General features: G+C 43.4%; 1 long non-coding RNA gene across 2 annotated transcripts; it reads right to left on the bottom strand.

The window, feature by feature from the left end:
* Nucleotides 1–481: 481 nt before the first annotated feature.
* LOC134293126 (uncharacterized) lies at nucleotides 482–20,958 on the bottom strand. 2 transcript variants are annotated; one of them, XR_010000154.1, is made up of 3 exons: nucleotides 20,612–20,958; nucleotides 20,468–20,483; nucleotides 482–3,668 (listed from the first exon to the last, which is right to left on the bottom strand). It is a non-coding gene; the product is annotated as an uncharacterized LOC134293126 (long non-coding RNA). The 2 variants fall into 2 exon arrangements; XR_010000153.1 differs by lacking the exon at nucleotides 482–3,668 and having other exon boundaries at nucleotides 8,813–20,531.
* Nucleotides 20,959–21,929: the final 971 nt, after the last annotated feature.

Genomic DNA, 21,929 nt, shown 5'->3' with positions numbered 1-21,929 from the left:
TCACAAGTCGAACACTTCCCAAGTGTCTAGGACTGTGTGACGTATTTTCGGATGATGCGCGCAGATCCCAGTAGGCTGGCCTTTTGCAGTTGGCAGATCATAATTTTGTCAATGTCTATTGTTTCCAAATGCCGGCTGAGATCTTTTGGCACGGCACCCAATGTGCCCATCACCACCGGGACCACCTGCACTGGCTTCTGCCAGAGTCTTTGCAGTTCAATCTTGAAGTCCTGATAGCGGCTGAGTTTTTGCTGTTGTTTTTCGTCAGTGTGACTGTCACCTGGGATGGCGACATCAATGATCCAAACCTTTTTCTTTTCCAGAACTGTGATGTCTGGTGTGTTGTGTTCCAGAACTTTGTCAGTCTGGATTCGGAAGTCCCACAGTATCTTTGCGTGCTCATTCTCCAATACTTTTGCAGGTTTGTGATCCCACCAGTTCTTTACTGCTGGGAGGTGGTACTTGAGGCATAAATTCCAATGGATCATTTGAGCCACATAGTTGTGCCTCTGTTTGTAGTCTGTATGTGTGATTTTCTTACAGCAGCTGAGGATATGATCAATGGTTTCGTCGATTTCCTTGCACAGTCTGCATTTTGGGTCATCCGCTGATTTTTCGATCTTGGCCTTAATTGCCTTTGTCCTGATGTCTTGCTCCTGGGCTGCAAGGATCAGGCCTTCTGTCTCCTTCTTCAGGGTCCCATTTGTGAGCCAGAGCCAGGTTTTCTCCTTATCAGCTTTTCCTTCAATTTTGTCAAGGAACTTTCCATGCAATGTTTCGTTGTGCCAGCTGTCAGCTCTAGTTTGTAGTGCGGTTCTCTTGTACTGATTCTTTGTCTGCTGTGCTTTGAGGAGTTTCTGATTTCTGACTTCAATCAAAGCAGGTTCTTCACTTTGCTTTACATATTCTGCCAGGGCATGTTCTTCTTCTTTGACTGCTTGTTTTACTTGTAAGTGTCCTCTTCCCCCTGATCTTCTAGGCAGATATAGCCTGTTGTTGTTGTTGTTGTTGTTGTTGTTGTTGTTGTTGTTGTTGTTATTTGGGCTGATACCATAGATAACACAGCCCAACCAAAACAAATTCTTGGTATCTTGCACTGGATAAACTACATCAGGTCTAGTTTATTAGGTATGGTCATCATGGTTTTCTATGGGTGAGGAGATGGCAATTAGTAGATGGGATATGTTATGTATCTCAAAAACTGGAGCTGATTGGGGAAAATTGGTGCCATTTTTGGAATGACAAGTAGACTTGTAGGTCTCTAATTCAGGTGGCCACCATATTTCAAAGTTGATTTGATAGCAGTTAAAAGTAACAAGTGTAAGGTAAGCAGCAAAAAATGGTTAAAGAATTTATCCTCACCTTGGAGAAAGAAAGAAATCTCATGGTATTCCCATTTCCACAAGAAAAAGAGGAGAATTTTGAGAGGAGCACAGCTCTCTGTCATCCCATCTCTGCTGAAGGAAATATAATGTTGTGACTCTTCAGGTCATTCCATCCCTTAAACTCTTCCTAAGAAATTGCAAAAAACCGAGTGGACCCATTGAATGAGAGCATTAGCATCAGGGGAAGAATTCAAAAATATCACGTTCCCAGATGGACCAAATTACAGCGTGATAAGGCTATTTGCACTGGGAAGATTTAATCAGATTGCTAAGAGCCCTTTGCCGATGGCTGCTTTCCCCTGCCACCTTGTTTCAAGGGCAGTGCGACTAATGAAAGCAGATTGAACCTTGCTCTGAGAATGAATCGAGATGAGAAGGCAGGAAGTAGTAGAAGGCTCTTGCATGATTCAATTACTTGGGAGACTCTTCATTATTTCCTGGGAGCTTTCAAGCCTTGCATCCATCATGGCTTGCATGGGTGACTTCGTGCACATCAACATGATCCTGGTACACTCAAAGGAGACACTGATCCAAAGATTCCCAGAGACTTCTGAAAGAACATAAAGGACAGGATGGACAATACTTTGGAAGATGGCCTTTGAGGGCCCCTTTCCTTAGCGGTGGTCTTATGAGACCATCTAGATGGTTTTTGGAGGTCTCTTGGCTTACCTATGGCCTTATGAGATCGTCTAGATGGCCTTTGAGGTCCCTTTCCTTACCTATGGTCTTATTAGACCATCTAGATGGTTTTTGGAGGTCTCTTGGCTTACCTATGGACTTATGAGATCATCTAGATGGCCTTTGAGGTTCCCTTTCCTTACCTATGGTCTTATTAGACCATCTAGATGGTTTTTGGAGGTCTCTTGGCTTCCCTATGGCCTTATGAGATCGTCTAGATGGCCTTTGAGGGTCCCTTTCCTTACCTATGGTCTTATTAGACCATCTAGATGGTTTTTGGAGGTCTCTTGGCTTACCTATGGCCTTATGAGATCGTCTAGATGGCCTTTGAGGGTCCCTTTCCTTACCTATGGTCTTATTAGACCATCTAGATGGTTTTTGGAGGTCTCTTTACTTACCTATGGTCTTATGAGACCATCTAGATGGTTTTTGGAGGTCTCTTGGCTTACCTATGACCTTATGAGATCGTCTAGATGGCTTTTGAGGGTTCCTTTTCTTACCTATGGTCTTATGAGACTGTCTAGATGGTTTTTGGAGGTCTCTTTACTTACTTATTGTCCATTCCTGGAAGGTGTAGGACACAGAGATAGGCTCACACAGCTGGTAGCTATGGAAAACTTTATTGAATCTGCCTTGCCAAGATGACTGCAAAAGCTTCTACTGCCCGTCTTCCGCTCTTTCCCCTCGGTATATTGGGTTGTTGCCTCCCCCCTCCCTTCACGTCTCTTATTCTCCATTCACACCTCCCTTTCCTTTTGTCCTTTCCCACGTTTGAAGACCAGACCCTGTCATAAATCAGCCTTTCCAGCCAAATGGTCTTTTGTCCGGCTTTTTGTAGTTAGGTGTGAAAAGAACAGCTGGGAGAATGCTGATCGTTTTGCATCCTGACACCTATGGCCTTATGGGATCGTCTAGATGGCCTTTGAGGGTCCCTTTACTTACCTATAGTCTTATTAGACCATCTAGATGGTTTTTGGAGGTCTCTTGGCTTATCTATGGCCTTATGAGATCGTCTAGATCAGGGGTCCACAAACGAAGGCCCTCCAAGGTCCTTTACCTGGCCCCTGTCCTAAACTTTAAACTTAGGGTTGACCTAAGTCCAAAATGACTTGAAGGCACACAACAACAACAACCCTAATTTTGGACTATTTCATCATAGTCTGGCCCTCCAACAGTCTGAGGGACTGTAAATCGGACCACCACTTAAAAAGTTTGAAGACCTCTGGTCCAGGCTAATGAAGAGTTGAGACAAAACCTTTGCCAAACTTCAAACCATGTTCAGAATCAGCTCTGTTCCAGCATTGACTTTCCTTGTTGCTTCCTTCTCTTTCCTGACAACTCCTCCAGCAGTAGTAGCAATGATGGTGGGAATGGTGGGGGGAAGCAATTTCAGCGAATGCCTTTATTAGATTTGGAGACCAAACGGGAACCAAAATAAGGAGACTGGAGATGAAGGATTCTGCTCACGCTCTGCCATGTCATGGGGGACTCTTCATAGGAATCCTCCAAGACCCCTCTCCTCTCCTCCTCTCCCCTCCTTCCCCACATCCTTCCCGTGGCACAGCTGGCTGAATCAAGGCGAGGAGAACGGCCGCTGGGCAGAGGCTGGAGAAGAAACAACAAAGGCGTCAACATAAAAAGCACCAAAGAGATGCTGAGCGAGTGAAGCAGATCTTTGAAAGGCAGCTCAGTCGAGCCAGTGTGGGGAGGGAAGAGAAGAGGAAGAAAATCCTCAGATGCCACAGGAGTGTTCCTGCCAAGTGTGCGCTGCAGGGACCACGCTGAGGCGAGCCATGGGGCAAGATTCAGGGACTACCATCTCAAGGAAGGGGAAGTGGGATGCGCTGCAGTATTAGACTTTCAAATGGAGACCAGAAAGAGGGTACTTCAGCGAGGCCCTTAGACGCACCACACTCACACATGAATATAGACATACATGCGCAGAAGGAAAGCTGCCTTGAAAGGGAAACTTTGCAAAGGGATGGGGAGGTCAAAGAAGAAGTAGCTCATTCTAATGCAAGCGCAAATGTCAAGGGATCACTGGAGCGACTGAGAAAAAGAAGATGGAAAAAATGAGCTTTTCTTGAAAAGCTTTATTTATGTTATTGAATGAAGGAAGGCCTGTTCCTCCATTCAGTGCATCTATTGTGATACAGAGTGCTGGACTAGAACAGGATTTGAAACCAGCTGAGAGACCTTGGAGAAGTCACACTCTCACCACCTCACAGGAAAGCAATGGCAAATTTTCTCTGAATCAATCCTGGCAAGAAAACCTAAGATTTTTCCTTGAAATGATGGTTCATTTAAATTCAGAGCAGACTCATTCACTCAAATGATAGGAAACCTACAAGGAAGGGGCTTAAATCATGGTCCAAAGCTTCAGTTCCCTACTGTAGGAAATCTGGAGTGTCTCTGGATCGTTTTGGAGAGCTTCAGAGTTGTGGCCATCTCAGTCCTCCTGCTCAGGATTACTGCAACCATCTAACCCAGTGATTTCCAAAGTGGGTGCTGCAGCAATCCAGCGGGGCCAGGGGAGGGGCGGGGCCTCTTCCCAAGTGCTGGAGACAGGGCTGAGCACTTGAGGCACCTGTTAGGACACAGGGGGCGGAGCTAGAGGAGTGGCCGTGGCTTCTTCCCAAGAGCACGAGACAGGGCTGAGCCTCTATACCTCTCCTGAGAGGCCTTTTAGGACTAAAGGGCTGGGCTAGGGGTGGGGGTGGGGCCTCTTCCCAAGAGCACGAGACAGGGCTAAGCCTCTACACCTCTCCTGAGAGGCCTTTTAGGACTAAATGGGGGGGGGGGGCTAGGAGTAGGGGGGCTCTTCCCAAGAGCTCGAGACAGGGCTGAGCCTCTGTATACCTCCCCTGAGGTGCTTGTTAGAACACGGGGGCGGGGTATAGAGGTTCAGTCCCGTCAGACACTCGGGAAGAGGCCCCGCACCCTCCTCTAGCCCCACCCCCTGTGTCCTAGCAGGTGCCGCAGGACAGGGATAGAAGCTAAGCCCTGCCTCAGAGCTCGTAACTCCGCCCATCCCAGTCCTGGTCACCCAAGGGTTTCCAAGGTTGTGTAGTACTCAAACCCTGGCATCCCAAAGTCATAATCCAACTGTCAAACGACTATATCATGTTGGCTCTTGAGTATCTATTTGTGGTGTGCCTTCAAACAGTTTCCGATTTATAGAGAGCCTAATTTGATTCTATCATGGGGTTTTCTGGGCCAAAGAGACTGTGTGACTTGTCCAAAGTCAACTAATGGGTTTCCAATATGGCTGAGGAGGGAATCGTATCCTGGTCTCCAGAATCATAGTCCAATGCCCAAACAACTACAACATGCTTGGAGAAAGATACTTGGTTCTTCTGTTTGCACATAGCTCCTACTTCCAACTCATTCCACAGAACAGAAAACAGAGAGAATCCCCACAAAAAGGACAGTTGTCCCTTTTCACTTAGTATCAACTATTTTTTCCTTTGGTACTTATTCTTGATTTATACCAGAGGAAGGCAGAGGGAATTCAGAATGTAAAGAGGGGCTCTCAACCATGCCTTATTAGGAATAGCTGGAGTCTTTAACAGTGACAGTTTCCTCACTTGACTGACTGAAGAGTGCCAACCAACCTTGTCTTGGCACCAGCTGTGCCATTTCTTCACTTCAGTGCCCTGTCAATACTAGTGAGGACCCCCACACATCGCATATTCATTTGTCACCGTTCACCGTCTGAAAAAGGTTACGGATGTGGTCGTCTGAATGCTCAGCGCTCTTTGTGAACAGTGGGAGATGTCAAGAAGCATGACAGAGGCCCGGCAAAGTTTCGATTGAGCTGTACCACCTGCAGGACTAGTGTGGTTAAAACCCAGCAATGTGGGCGGACTTGTTTAAGTCTCTCTCTTTCTCATTGGCATCCTATTCTGCAGTTGCAGTCTTACAAGCTAGATACATATCTTGGCAATTTTTGTCATTCGCTTCCATGATCGTGGCATTACTTGTTAGTGTGTTCTGTTGTTAAAGTGAAATGTTATATTAAGTTATGCTGTTGGGTGTTTGCAACTGTGTGATTCTGGCAGAGCATTCCAGCAGCGCATGGGTTAAACACAAACCAGCTTGATTGATTGCCCACAGGACCAATAGGTCAGGGCTTCTGTTTGAACTGTCTTACCGGAACTTTCATCATGAACTGAGGAATGCAGGAGGTTCCAGCTTGTACAGATAACAGCCTTGGCGAGCTGAGTGCCATGTGTCCAGAGAGTTATGGCTTTGCGTAATTGTATATAACTTGTAAATAAAGTAATTAGACCTGCTGGGATCCGCAGTAAAACAATGACGGAGCTGTCATTTTGTTGGTGCTCAAGTTGTCCTTCGGGTGAGCAGACGGAGAAAACTGAGTCATCAAAACAGTCAGGACGACGGATGTTCGATTTAACTCCCTCTCCCAGCATCCCCTGACATCACTCCCCTGATTACAAATGCCCTCCAAATTAAGGACAGGCAGGCAACCACAGCATAGAATCATAGAGTTGGAAGAGACCTCATGGGCCATCCAGTCCAACCTCCTGCCAAGAAGCAGAAAATCGCACCATCGACAGATGGCCATCCAGCCTCTGCTTAAAATCCTCCAAAGAAAGAACCTCCACCACACTCCGGGGCAAAGAGTTCCACTGCTGAACAGTTTTCACAGTGAGGAAGTTCTTCCTGATGTTCAAGTGGAATCTCCTCTCCTGTAGTTTGAAGCCATTGTTCCACATCCTAGTCTCCAGAGCAGCAGAAAACAAGTGACATGAAGAACCAAAATCAAAATCACAAGAGATCCCTTGGTAGGAAGCAAGGATTCTTCCAATGCATGAAACACACAATCCATCTGGAGCAATCAGTGCTTCCCCCTGTTTACCCCAATCCTCCTGGGAAGGAATCTCAGATTGCCAATATGAACTGTGAGCACTCACTCAGAGGTTGTTAATGAATGTGTTTCCTGCAGATAATTATAGGGAGTGGGGTACTGAAGACACTTAACGTATCTCATTCTTCTAATTCATTAATTATATTGCAATTATGCTCTTCTTAGATCCTCTCCAACTTACATAAAATCATACATTTTGGAGGAATTCAGCAAAAACACTAACACCCATTGGCACACATCAGCTGTCATGGGGAAACCGCCCTCTCTCAGACCCAGCTTAGGGTCCCAGAATAACTATTCTTATTAATATTAATATTATTATCAACACCTATTGGCACACATCAGCTGTCATGGGAAAGTAGGCCTCTCTCAGACCCAGCTTAGGGTCCCAGAGTAACAATTGTTATTAATATTAATATTATTATTAACACCCATTGGCACACATCAGCTGTCATGGGGAAGCAGACCTCTCTCAGACCCAGCTTAGGGTCCCAGAGTAACTATTGTTATTAATATTAATATTAACATCCATTGGCACACATCAGCTGTCTTGGGGAAGCCGCCCTCTCTCAGACCCAGCTTAGGGTCCCAGAATAACTATTCTTATTAATATTAATATTATTATCAACACCTATTGGCACACATCAGCTGTCATGGGAAAGTAGGCCTCTCTCAGACCCAGCTTAGGGTCCCAGAGTAACAATTGTTATTAATATTAATATTATTATTAACACCCATTGGCACACATCAGCTGTCATGGGAAAGTAGGCCTCTCTCAGACCCAGCTTAGGGTCCCAGAGTAACAATTGTTATTAATATTAATATTATTATCAACACCTATTGGCACACATCAGCTGTCATGGGGAAACCGCCCTCTCTCAGACCCAGCTTAGGGTCCCAGAATAACTATTCTTATTAATATTAATATTATTATCAACACCTATTGGCACACATCAGCTGTCATGGGAAAGTAGGCCTCTCTCAGACCCAGCTTAGGGTCCCAGAGTAACAATTGTTATTAATATTAATATTATTATTAACACCCATTGGCACACATCAGCTGTCATGGGAAAGTAGGCCTCTCTCAGACCCAGCTTAGGGTCCCAGAGTAACAATTGTTATTAATATTAATATTATTATTAACACCCATTGGCACACATCAGCTGTCATGGGGAAGCAGACCTCTCTCAGACCCAGCTTAGGGTCCCAGAGTAACTATTGTTATTAATATTAATATTAACACCCATTGGCACACATCAGCTGTCATGGGAAAGCAGACCTCTCTCAGACCCAGCTTATGGTCTCAGAGTAACAATTGTTATTGATATTATTATTATTATTATTATTATTATTATTATTATTATTAACACCCATTGGTACACAATAGCCATCATGGGAAGCAGCCCTCTCTCAGACCTAGCTTAGAGTCCCAGAGTAACCATTGTTATTGATATTAATATTATTATTAATACCCATTGGCACACATCAGCTGTCACAGGGAAGCACTCCTCTCTCAGATTCAGCTTAGGGACCCAGAGTAACTATTGTTATTGATATTAATATTATTACCAACACCCATTGGCACACATCAGCTGTCATGGGGAAGCAGACCTCTGTCAGTACCTGCTTATTGTTATGCCTCCGAAACAAAAGGAAAACTAAAGCAAGCATGACGACTGGGCAGCTTTCATTTTCTCGTCGTCTCTCGTTTCCTACGAAAATTTCGCCATTCGTTTCGTGTATACAAACAGTTGACACGAAAAGAATGAACAAGGAAACGAAGGAAACATATATTGTGCACATCCCTAGCTCAAACTCTTCAAAGATTCCTGAAAACAGTCTCCTTTGGAGGCAAAGCAGCAGTATCATGTTGTTTTTTATAAAGAGAACCACTTTCATTCCTCCACTCTTTCCTTCGGAGAGAAGAATAATTTTGTTTTGTTTCCCACCATCGAGATAGCTAGTGAGAGTTCTGTGTGGTTCTAGGAAAGTTCTGAAAAGTTTCCAGATCCCCCAAGTTGGTTCATTAAGCCTGCCTGCTCATCGGCCCACATGCTGGAGGTGTTCCAGCCTGGGACGAATCAGGTTGGCAAAGGCAAACTAGATCAAGGAGACCTGCTGGAGGCTTTGCTCCGGGACTTCATGGAGAAAGATTCCACAGCCAGAGGCAACATTGCGACTGTCTGTCGAGAGAAAGTGGTGCAGCGGCTGAAAGGGACTTAGATCATTTTTCATGGTTTGGATTCCTCCTCCTGCTCTCCTCTTGTGCGGTGAATTCTCCACCACACTCTGCTCATTTCTTCTTTCTTATGCTGTTTATTCTGCCTTAGAAAAAAAAGAAAAGAAAGAGTGCTTTGCTTCGGCCTCATGTTGTGCTTGGAAGGAAAAAGAAGAAGACTCGACCCTTCTCAGTCACTGCAAGGAGAATCAGCTGCTAACATGTCTGCGAAATCTCTACCCTGCAGCCTGCCTTTGCCATGTGGCTTCTGTTCCCTTGCTCACCCACTGGACAGATGTTGCACCGATAAGTCATGTTGTCAGAAAAAAACCCTGGAGGCCCATGATGTAGATCCTGGCAAGGAATGGAGAGCGCTCTCAGACAAAGCTGCCTCCCTATGAGTCAGCAAATGGAAGAGGAGGAGGCAGATGAAAGCAAGAGGAACAATAAGGGAGAGGAGAAGGAAACAAAAGATGAAGATGACAGAGGAGAAGACAGAGAGATGATGGTGATGGCAATGATCATAGGTTCATAGAATCCCAGAGTTGGAAGCGACCCCAAGGGCCATCCAGTCCAACCCCATTCTGCCCTGCAGGAACACAGCCTCTGCTTGAATAACTCCAGAGAAGGAGACACCACTGCCTTCGGAGACAGCATATTCCACTGCTGATCAGCTCTTACCACCAGGAATTTCTTCCTGAGGTTTAGGTGGAATGTTTTCCTGCCATTTGAAGTCATTGCTCCATTGCTTCTCATCTCCAGATCAGCGGGAAACAAGCTTCTCAATGGTTGTTGTATGTTTTCCGGGCTGTCTGGCCATGTTCCAGAAGTATTCTCTCCTGACATTTATTTAATAATAATAATAATAAAACTTTATTTATACCCCGCCACCATCTCCCCAATGGGGACTCGGGGCGGCTAACATGGGGCCATGCCCAGAGCAATACAACATAATAAAATATAAAAACAACATATCATAACACCATTTAAAATACAATAAATAATAATAAACAGAACATCAATAAATAAATAAAAAAAAACAAAAAAAACAACAACAACAATAAATCAAGGGCAGGCCGCTTGAACACAAAGATAAAACCCAGAGTGAGAGGGACAGAGAAGTACTCCACTATGGGCAGGGACATTTGGAAGGGGTAATCTAGAGGATAGAAGTTCGGAGGGGAGTAATACGGAGATATATGACAGAAATTACTCACCGAAAGCACAACGGAAGAGCCATGTTTTCAATTCTCTCCTAAAAGCTAACAGAGTGGGAGCTTGCCTTATTTCAGTAGGTAGTGAGTTCCACAATCGGGGGGCCACAGCAGAGAAGGCCCTCTCCCTTGTACTTACAAGGCGAGCCTGGGATATAGGCAATGGTGATAACAGGGCCTCCCCGGATGATCGCAAGGAACGGGCAGGTTTATGGAAGGAACGGGCAGGTTTATTTACAGCATTTATATTCCGCCCTTCTCACCCCAAAGGGGACTCAGGGTGGATCACATTACACATATAGGCAAACATTCAATGCCTTTTAACATAGAACAAAGACAAACAAACATAGGCTCTGAGCGGGCCTCGAACTCATGACCTCGTGGTCAGAGTGATTCATTGCAGTGATTCATTGCAGCTGTTCTCCAGCCTGCGCCACAGCCCGAGCCCAGAGGTTGTGAAGATGCCTGCCATAGATGTGGGCAAAACGTCAGGAGAGAATACTTCTGGACAGGGCCGGCCCTAGGTAATTTTCAAGTGTAAGTGAACAGAATTAAGCAAAAATGTTGGTTAATAAGGAAGGATTAAGGAAAAGCCTATTAAACATCAAATTACATTATGATTTTACAAATTTAGCACCAAAACATCATGTTTTACAACAAATTGACAGAAAAAGCAGTTCAATACATGGTAATGTTATGTAGGAATTACTATATTTGTGAATTTAGCACTAAACATTGAACTGGGATATAGGGCAGTGTGGACTCAGATAACCCAGTTCAAAGCAGATATTGTGGGTTATTCTGCTTTGATATTCTGGGTTATCTGGCTGTGTGGAAAAGCCCTGAGGGTCCTTTCACACAGCCATATAACCCAGAATATCAAGGCAGATAATCCACAATCCACATCTATGGCAACATTACAACATTCACACTGGCCTCCAACAGACAAGAGTTCCTTCTCCCACCCTGGACTTTCCACAGATATATAAAATTTCCTTGCTTAGTTTTCCCAATATACCTCACAACCTCTGAGGATGCCTGCCATAGATGTGGATGAAATGTCAGGAGAGAATGCTTCTTGAACATGGCCATACAGCCCGGAAAACATACAATAACCCTGTGATTCCGGCCATGAATGCCTTCCACAACATATATATCTATTAATGCAGCCTAGAATTGTATTGGCTTTCTCAGCAGCTGCATCATACTGTTGATGTTGAGCTGATGTTTTCCTGCTTGGTTGGTTAGCCCTTGGGGCCTCTTCCAACTCTAGGATTGTATGATTCTATGATTATAACACATTGTTGCTTGAACAAACCTCTGCTAATTGTAGACTTTGATCCAATTAAGAGTTTGATCCATTTCATGCCCCAGTCTTTCTTTTTAATATGTCTTCTGTTACTCTGTTTGTTTGTTTGAATGAAGTTCTTCTCCTTGATAGTGAACAAGAAAAGACCCCCCAAAATGTAGGCTAAAGGAACGTATTAAAGCATTCTAGCTTTGATAGTTCCCCAGGGTTATTCCCCTGGGGCAAATTAACCTTCTTCTGAATTAATGTCTATGAAGTTTGCTTATATGCGTGTGGTAGTGTTGTTGTTATTATGTTGCTTTTTTCCAAGAGGAATCTGCTTACAAATATTATCAAGAGATAATGAATTGTTGTGAGGGAAAAAAAGGAGATGCCGTTCTCATTTGCATGCGACGTTTAATATTTTTTATGGTGAGCATTTCATTTGAATGTCTGCAAAAAATGAATGAGAAATGATCAAAACATGCTAATGGGGAGGCTTTTGCGATGCCTGGCACCTTCTCGTGTCTGAGCAAAGCGCCTCTTGTTTTTTAGCTGTGCAGCGGTTGAGTTAAACCTGGAAAGGCAATGGGTGACTCATGAGCTAGACATACATTTCCAAAAAAAATTAATGCATTTATACTGAAAGAGCCTCAAAGTGGCATAAAAAGCTAAGCGGTGTTGACAAAGATAAAGAGCCGGACAATCCCTGCCTTCGAGCTTCCAAACGAGATTTGAGAAACAACATACAAGGAACAAGGGAGGATCATAGAATCATAGAATAGTAGAGTTGGAATAGACCTCATGGGCCATCTAGTCCAACCCCCCGCTAAGAAGCAGGAAATCGCATTCAAAGCACCCCCGACAGATGGCCATCCAGCCTCTGCTTAAAAGCTTCCAAAGAAGGAGCCTCCACTACAGTTCGGGGGAGAGAGTTCCACTGCCGAACAGCCCTCACTGTGAGGAAGTTCTTCCTAATGTTCAGGTGGAATCTCCTTTCCTGTAGTTTGAAGCCATTGTTCCGTGTCCTAGTCTGCAGGGCAGCAGAAAATAAGCTCCCTCCCTCCTGTCTATGACTTCCCTTCACGTATTTGTACATGGCTATCATGTCTCCTCTCAGCCTTCTCTTCTGCAGGCTAAACATGCCCAGCTCTTTAAGCCTCTCCTCATAGGGCTTGTTCTCCAGACCCTTAATCATTTTAGTCGCCCTCCTCTGGACGCTTTCCAGCTTTCCAGCTTGTCAACATCTCCCTTCATCTGCGGTGCCCAAAATTGGACACAGTATTCCAGGCGTGGTCTGACCAAGGCAGAATAGAGGGGGAGCATGACTTCCCTGGATCTAGACGCTATTCCCCTATTGATGCAGGACAGAATCCCATTGGCTTTTTTAGCAGCCGCATCACATTCCTGGCTCATGTTTAACTTGTTGTCCACGAGGACTCCAAGGTCTTTTTCGCACACACTGCTGTCAAGCCAGGCATCGTCCCCCATTCTGTATCTTTGATTTCCATTTTTTCTGCCGAAGTGAAGTATCTTGCATTTGTCCCTGTTGAACTTCAACAGGAGGAAAAAGAAAGCAAAGTTTCCCTTGTTGTAATGGCTAAAAGGGTGGAATAGTTTTGAGATAACCTCCAGCTTTACTAAGCTTTACAAATTCAAATTTTTTTAAAAAAAATTAGGACAGAATATTATTCTACATAAGCACCGCAGCCAGACTAACAATAGCGAAAGTCTGGAAAAGGAAAAAACTTCATACTCCCGAGGAATGGTTAATCAGAATCTTGGACATGATACAAATGGATAAGCTAACACAAAAAATAAGAGAGGGTAAAAATAAAACAGACTGGACAAACTTCATAAAATTCTTGATAAAAAGAAGAATGGACGTCACGATAGACTTATCTACATACTTCGCCACAGCAACGCGTGGTCGGGCACAGCTAGTCTACAATATAAAACGGTTTAAGCGAAAAGAGACAATGGGAAAGTACCAATATGTAATCAACGAAAAAGAAAACTCCGAGGTCAAGATGGGAAGTCAACCAATTTTTTAAATTTATTTTATTATTATTTTTCTTTTCTTTTCTTTCTTTCTCTCCCCCCCCCCCTCCGGTTTCCTCTCTTCACCTATTTTCAGAACCTTTCACTTCCCTTACTTTCCTATCAATATATTGTTCCACCACTTTTGATGTATTATGTTTCTTTATAAAATAAAAAATAATGAACAAAAAAAAAGAGATACCCTCCAGCTTGGTGGAAAGACTGAGGGAACTGGGTAACTTGGAGAAAATAAGGCTGAGAGGAGACATAAGAGCCATATTTAAATATTTGAAAAAATGGCCCATTGAAGAGTAGGCCAGAAAACCTACCTTTGATAGGGCCACCTTAGGACTGCCATGTACTGGAAAGGACTGGAAAGGATCATTAAAAAAACTTGTATCATTATTAGACTTGTGCATGGATTCAGAGTGGTCGATTCCCTTTGGCTTGGTTGGATAGCCACAATGGTAAGGGCTCGGCCATCACATTTTTTTGTCTGTTACGAGACCACATGGCAACCGATCACGGCTCTTCTTCCCCTATTCAACACCACGCAGCACGGAGAGTCTACCGTGTGCTGTTCGCACAGGGTTTCCCAATGGACCCTGCCTGTTGTGCCAATCAGAATAGAAGAACACTGTGATGTATCTTATGCAAGCTAAGGAAAGGGCCTCAAGAAGGATGCTTCCTTAACCCCGTTCTTCAAACCCAGGCTCCCGTGAAAGAATGAAAGAAAAGGATCCCAGGAATCGAAATGGGACCCTCATAAGTTCCCCATTCCCACCAATGGGCCAGATCTTCCTGGATCCTTCAGCTGCAGACTGGAAACGGCTATTCGGCAATCCACCCATTTTCGGGAGATGTGCAAAAATGGATCCATGGGTCTCCTGGAATTCAGCAATCCGAATCAGATTGAGGTTCAGCCAAAATGCACAAGCCTAATCATTATCCCAAGGATGTCCTGCAAAGAGAAAGCACCACTGCCAACACAGTGCTCTCTTCAATGATAGTGCTATATATTATGGATAGTAAAAGTTTATGGCTTCCACATCAGTGGGAGAGTGGTTTTAAGTTTGAATTGTGCAGGAGTTATTTCAATAAGGAACCTATTTGGCGGGATAGGGTTCAGGATCTTGGATTTGTCTTTTAAAGTTTGGACTAAAACACCGAGTGGATTAAACACCAAACTGGTATGGAAGTCAGCTGTCATGACAAAATAAGCTTAGCCTTAAAATATAGATACATGTGATCCCTGATTTCCGAATAGGTATGTGTGGTCATATATCAACTCGCAGGGTGAAATTTCTCTGACATTTCCCCAAACGTTTTGCACGAAAGTATCCTGGTTATGGCTGATACATTAACCCAATTAAGTCAGTGAAAAGATCTGCAATGCCTTTACTAGGCTTTGGATGGGACTTTATCAGGATTTTCAAAATTCATTATTTTTGGTCCGACCGGGTTTGCCGAGAAATGGATGAGAAGGCAAGGCAGCCAATGTGACTCTGTAGCTAAATGCTCCGAATCAAGAACAGAGACTGAATATTTCTTTCTAAAAACAAAAAAATCGATAAGCCAGGGTAGTGGGGTTTTTTTATAGGTAGGCTTCTCATTTACAATGGTATTGTTAAAGAAGGCTCTCCATGGGGAAACAAACAATTCAGAAAGTAACTCTAAACCATAAGGAAGGTAAAGTCATACTGAAGGAAGCAAGAACCATTTATTTATTTATGAGATGTCTATATTGCCTCCTAGCCCTAGCTAGGAACAAATAGAAGCAATTAAAACAATATATAGATAAAAACAATTTAACAATTTAAAATCAGATGTACTAGATGTATATCAGAAGTGTCTTATGTGCATCAAAGGTGTCCAACTTACATCATAAGTGTCAGATATGCATTGGAAATACCCAGTACTCATCAAAAGTTCTGGATATGCATCAAAAATATATGATGTGCATCGGATTACCAGAAGAGTATCAGAGACACCAAGTGTGCATTAGGCTTGTGCATTCTGGGTAAACCGCAATCCATTTTGTGTCCCGGGTTTCGTTGGAGCCCTGATTCATTTTTTTTGGGAACCTCCTGAATTTGGGAGGGCAGGCACCTGTTTTTGCTTTGGGGCACCGAATGATTCTCTCTTAGTTGCCCCAACTTCCATGTTTTCCATTTCCTGCTTCAGTTCAGATGCATCAGCACACTGGAGAACTTCAAACAGATTATCTGGTGTGCTTTAACCTTGCTAAGAAGGTTCATATTTTATTTTATTTTTTGCTTTTCCCACACTCAAGGCTTCTGCCTTGATATCCCAAGGCTGTGATTACAACATTGAACTCCTTGCTCAGGGGCAGAGAAGGGGAGGCAAGGAGACCTGGGCAAGGGAGGCGCAGAAGTCAGAAATGACAGGTGTGCCGCCATGATGTGTAGCCTTCGCCTTGCCATGCCAGGGAGCATCAGTGTTAACGTGATTAATTTCTCTTCTCCATTACTCTAAATTAGCTAAACAAATCCCTCGCTAGAGCTGTCATACTGATGTGCGGCATGTAAATTGTTTCTAATGAGAGGGGCTCTTGGGGCTGGTGGCTAACTTGGAAATCGATTGGTCCTGACACTTGCATTGCTTCCCTTTGAATGGACACTGCATATGAGGAGGAAGCACATGGGAATGAGAACAGGGATATGGCTTTCTTAGCTGATCTGGTGTCAGCAGATAATTGGGTAGATTGGTCCAGAGGACCCATGTATTCCCCAGATCCCATGTTTTTGGCCCTTAGAGACCTCTAGAACAGCGCTGAAAACCCAAGCATTTGTCAGGCGATTTGAAGTGATTTTGCTCTGTCCATTCTTAATTTATTCATAAGCCTATTCTTGTGGCTCTTCTTTCTGTAAAAGGAACCATTCTAAATCAGAACAATAGAGTAATCTAATATTTAAAAAGAAGCAGGGAAGAGAATGAGATCTAGCAGAAATATCACCTGGAATATTGTGTCCATTTCTGAGTTCAAGAAGGATATTGACAAGTCAGGATATGTCCAGAGAAGGGCAACCAAAATGGTCAAAGCTTAGGAAGGTCTTTCTAATATTTAGGTGGAATATCTTTTCCTGCAATCTGAATCCATGGCTCAATTGTGTCCTAGTGTCCAAAACAGCAGAAAACAAGGCTGCCCCTTCCTCAATGTGATATCCTTCCAAATACAGAAACATGGCTCCCATGTCACCATCAGCCTTTTCTTCTAGCGAATCCCCTGCTCCACAAGCCACTCCTTATACGGCTTGGTTTCCAAACATTTGGTCACCTCTGGACTGTTGGGAATCATCCTGGACTACTGAAGTCTAGATGTAGTTAGATGATAGAGTTAGATTGAGGGAATCCTTTCCCTGTTTCCAAAGCATGCCTAGACAGGCTTTACTGTGTTTCACTCCATCCTGTTTACGTCACATCCCTTACTTTGAAGTTAGTAGAAATGTGAATCTCTAGGGACACTAACTTCCCATTGGTCAGAATGTCTTTTATGGCCCCAATAAACTGGACCATGAGGTTGGAACCATTTTGGTTCTCTCTTCTCCCTTTGTTCTTCTAGCTAACAAGCAGCATCTTGCTGTCTCTCCTGGCAAGATGTAACTATTTAGATGTTTGTTATTTTTCTTTTCTTATTTTTCCTTAGAAACCAGTCTAGAGTAGACTAGACAGCTCCCAAGCCTTTCTATCTACAATGGAGTTCTTTTTACCTGAATAAATTTTGAACTTTTACTGAGACTCCACAGTCCATGGTCAAAGGCATCTCTTGCTCACCCCGTGTAAGTAACTGTTGCATTTGAAAGCTTTTGCTACTCTGCTGATTTTTGGTGGAATCTCCCCCAGAGAGGGTTAAATTGAGTCTAACCACTCAGAGATTACCACAACATGGACATGTTCTAGATTATCAATATCCTTCTTGGTTTTGTTGGTCAGCCTCCTATAAACTATATTTTGAACTAACCATGTTCTTAGCAGTGTTCACAACCAGTGCTATATTTAAAGTGCTAAGGAACCTACTGCAATTGGCCGGAAAAGATGAGACTTTAGTAGGGAGACGCAGTTACAGGTGAGTCAAGCCAAGGCAGGTGTGACCTGAGTAACCAAGGAAGTTCACAAAAGTTGAAAAGGTTCAGAGCAAGTCTTCAATAGAGACCGGCCCTAGGTATTTTTCAAGTGTAGGCGAACAGAATTTTGGCACACCCCCCCCCCCAAAAAAAAACCAATCACTGAAAAATAAAAGCATTGGATAAGCGAAAATGTTGGATAATAAGGAGGAATTAAGGAAAAGCCTATTAAACATCAAATTACATTAAGATTTTACAAATTAAGCACCAAAACATCATGTTTTACAACAAATCAACAGAAAAAGCAGTCTCGACTGTGCCCCCGTATGTTTTGCGCCCGAAGCGATCGCTTAATTTGTCTCATTGTTGGACTGGCTCTGGTCTTCAGTCATTTCTGAAACTACCATGGTCACAAAGACCAGAGCAATAATAGAAGGAGAATAAGACCTAAACCAATCCAAAGTCAAGGATCCAAACCAACCCACAAGCAGGAAGTACATAAAACACAGAAAGAAGGGACAACAAAAAATCTTAAGTGTTTTAATGCTCAGCATTTACTATTTAAGAATGGTTGGCTCCTTGTGAAAGATGTCCATGGAAATCACTTGGATCTCCATCATGAAGGCTATATCACCAATGTGAATCTAAGAACACTACAAATATAGGAATCATGCTTCAGTCCTCGGTGTGTGTATTGGAACATCTGGGGCTCCCAGATACGCCTACACAGTGGGTGGGACTTCAGCACATCTCAGCACTTTGTACATTTATGATTATGTATCTTGTTTATGCAGGATGTCCCCGGTGGGTGCCTTCCACTGATGTGGAACACGGGAGAGACAACAATGTCTCCTTTGGTTTCCACCAGAGTTGTCAAAGCACGTCTAGCCATTTGAAATTGTCAAAGGAGCCGAAGAACAAAAAGAAAAGCTGAGCATTCATCAAAGGGAATGAAAGCTCCAATTTGATTTGCATTTTTGTTCCCAATATCCCAATTTGTCTCAGCTCTGCGGGAAAGGAAGACGCCGCACCGTGTTCGTCTCCCTGTTCTTTTCCTTCTGAATTCCAAGGGACACTAGAAGTTCTGAGAAGATGTGTCACAGCAGACAAGTTGTATCATGTGGTCCACCCAAGGCCTTTGAACCTTTCTTTTGTGACCCGCAAAGACCTCAAAACAGTCTCTCAAAGCCCCCAACCAATAAGTATTTTTAAAGAGACTTTTGGGGTGCATTTCAGTACATTTTGCTTCCAAACCATGCAGAAATCCCCCCAAAATGAAAAAAAGCAAAAGCACAACCATCCCACGAAAACATCCAAGGATGGTATAATACACCAAAATAATAATGATGATGATTAGAGTTGTGCGCAGAATTCATTCCTTCCATTTCTACCATTTCTTTTGTGTCTTTGCTTATTTGGGAACACAAAACGGGAAGCCCCCTCCCCACACAAAAATCTGCCCGACACGAAAGCCTGCTTTCGTCCCCAGCCAAGTGCCTCCTAAAACTTGCCTCCTTGCCTTGGAACGAGAGTTTATGTGTTGTGACTCAGCTGGAGCCTCAGAATGACTCTGATGGGGATTATGGGATTCAGGTTCAAGATGATGGGATTCAGGTTCAAGATGACTCTGATGGGAATTATGGGATTCAGGTTCAGAGTGTTCCTGCTGTGGAAGATGAGGAACAGGGAGGCTTTCCCATGGCAGGGAATGGTGTTGATGATACTGAAGATGATACTGAAGTTCGCCAGGTGTAAATTGACTCAGGAAGGGTGGACAGCTCTCAGTTTGATAGCATGCAGACAGATGCTAGTGCTAACAAGCTGTCTGGCCTTGACGAAATGGAATCTTTAGGTCAAGTTGGCTGTTTGGAATTCCGGGTTCGCAGGAGTGTTAGAATAGCAAACAAGAGGGAGGTCAGAGGCCAAAGAAATGCTTTCATGCTATGCAAAGAGTATTAAAAGAGTGTGCTGAGAGAAAAACCTTTGTCAAAGCAACTTCTCGTTCGAGTCAAGAAGCAAGCTCTTGCTTTCCCGGATTATCTTGCAGCCTTGTGTGTTCATGTTCATGGTACTTTGTCATGCATTAATGGGACCTTGTTTTATGCCTAATGTTTTCTGGGATTATTCTTTACAGCCTTGTTTTGCAACAATCTTTTGGAACTTTACTTTTGCTTTTTAAGAACTATTTATTTCCTACTTCCTAATAAACTACAAAAGACGTCAACCTGTGTGCAGCCTGGTGTATTTGGCAAGGTGAAGCTAACCTGAGGTGCGACAGTATGTGTGGAGTGGTGTGTAGGCAGGCCCAGAGTGTGCCTGTAGCTGCCTCTTGCTCTAGACTAGAAGCAGCAGTAGGTAAGAAGCCTCCTTAAACAAAAGCTGGGAAGAGGAGCTTTGGTGGGAAGCCCCGCCCCCCAATAATGGTCCAATTTCCAAAAACAGATATCTACCCTCCCAATTTCAGAAGGATCCAAAAAATGAATTGCAGCCCCTAATAAAAGCTGGGATATGAAGTGTGTCAGAGTAAAATCCCACATTAACAAAGTGGAGCAAGGTTTACCCCGAATGCACAACCCTAATGATCATATGATGATGACGACGACGACGACGACGACGATGATGATGATGATGATGATGATGATGATGATAACAACAACCATTTTATTACCTGGTTCTCCTTGTGGCTTGACATGTGGTACAGCATGATTATAACAGAGAGATAAAACACAACACTATTAAAATACATTTACCAAGAAACACACAGGCAAAATGTAGGCTAAAATTCGCAGATAAATTGCAGGTTAAAACTCACATGTTAAAATAGACTGGGTAGGCTCACTTTTTTTCTCTATAATTCCTTCCAACGTGACGAAAATGATGTGACATACTGTTTTGAGAGGAACTGATGAGGAGAAAAGTCTTCGGGCTTGCTGTGGGATTTGGGAGGAAAAATTGGCCCCCAGCTGAAACAAAATGAGGAAAGGAGGAGATGAACCACGTAATGCCAATGTGACACTCCCACTGAATTTAGTCCTGGTGATTGTCATATTTTCATCCAATTGTATCTTCCTCAGCCTGCATGTCCTTTCTAGACCCGACCACATTCTCAGACGCAATGCTGTGTCACCAACTGTTTCAATGCAGAGCCTCGGGGCTATACAAGCGCCTTCCCGTGTTTAGTTGCTCCAAAGAGATGCTTTCAGAGCCATTGTTAGATTCAACTTGTGTGACAAGGCTTTCTAGTGTAGAGAATTTGACCCTGACCAAGCTCCTGTTCTTAGCTTGGACAATTTCACAGGGAACAGAGGAGAGGTTTTTCTCACAAGCTCACCCCATGGGATGAGAAAACATTACACATGCCTCTCCGTGTTCTGTGCCTTTTCTTTTCCACTTGGATGGAAAATGCGCAGTTTGTTTGTTACTCCACAGGACCTTTGGATGACCTGCAAAGCATGACAAGCATTTGCCTAGATGTGAATTCATTTGCCCTCAGGGACGAAGAACTGGAGTTCAGGGCTGCTCTTCAGCCATGGTTTTGGCATTCCTCTGTGCAATTTTAGGTCCAGGGCAGGGCTACTGCCCTTCTAACCAAAGGAAGTCACCTGAAATGAACTTTATGGCAAATTGTGTTCTAAATAAGGCTCCTCCTGGATCTAAAATGCTCCGTGGTAGTCAAAATGTGGTGAATTTGTCCCCCTCCCCAAATCCTAGGAACTATTTGGAGGCAAAGAGTTGAAAGATCTAATTCATTGACCATAATTGTGACCTTGTTCAACTACAAGTCATCCTTGGATCACACTTTCCTCATGTTTGCAGTAGATGATTTTATTTATTTATTTATTTATTTATTAGACTTGTATACCGCTACTCCCAGTTTGGCTCAGAGCGGTTTACAGAAATAGATTAAAACAATACACTTAGCTTTAAAATAACAATAAAAACAATAAAAACAACAATAAAAACAACAATAAAAACAGACATAGCCCCGAGTTTTTCACATGATGATGATGATGATGATGATGATGATACTGCAACTGTGTTGCACCCCACCTCAAGCTGTTAAGAGATGCGGGTAACAAATTATTATTATTATTATTATTATTATTATTATTATTATTATTATTATTATT

This window comes from Anolis carolinensis, unplaced genomic scaffold (assembly GCF_035594765.1).
Source record: "Anolis carolinensis isolate JA03-04 unplaced genomic scaffold, rAnoCar3.1.pri scaffold_7, whole genome shotgun sequence".
NCBI lineage: Eukaryota > Metazoa > Chordata > Lepidosauria > Squamata > Dactyloidae > Anolis > Anolis carolinensis.
Note: the sequence above shows the minus strand (reverse complement) of the source record. Positions and strands in the feature narration are given on the sequence as shown.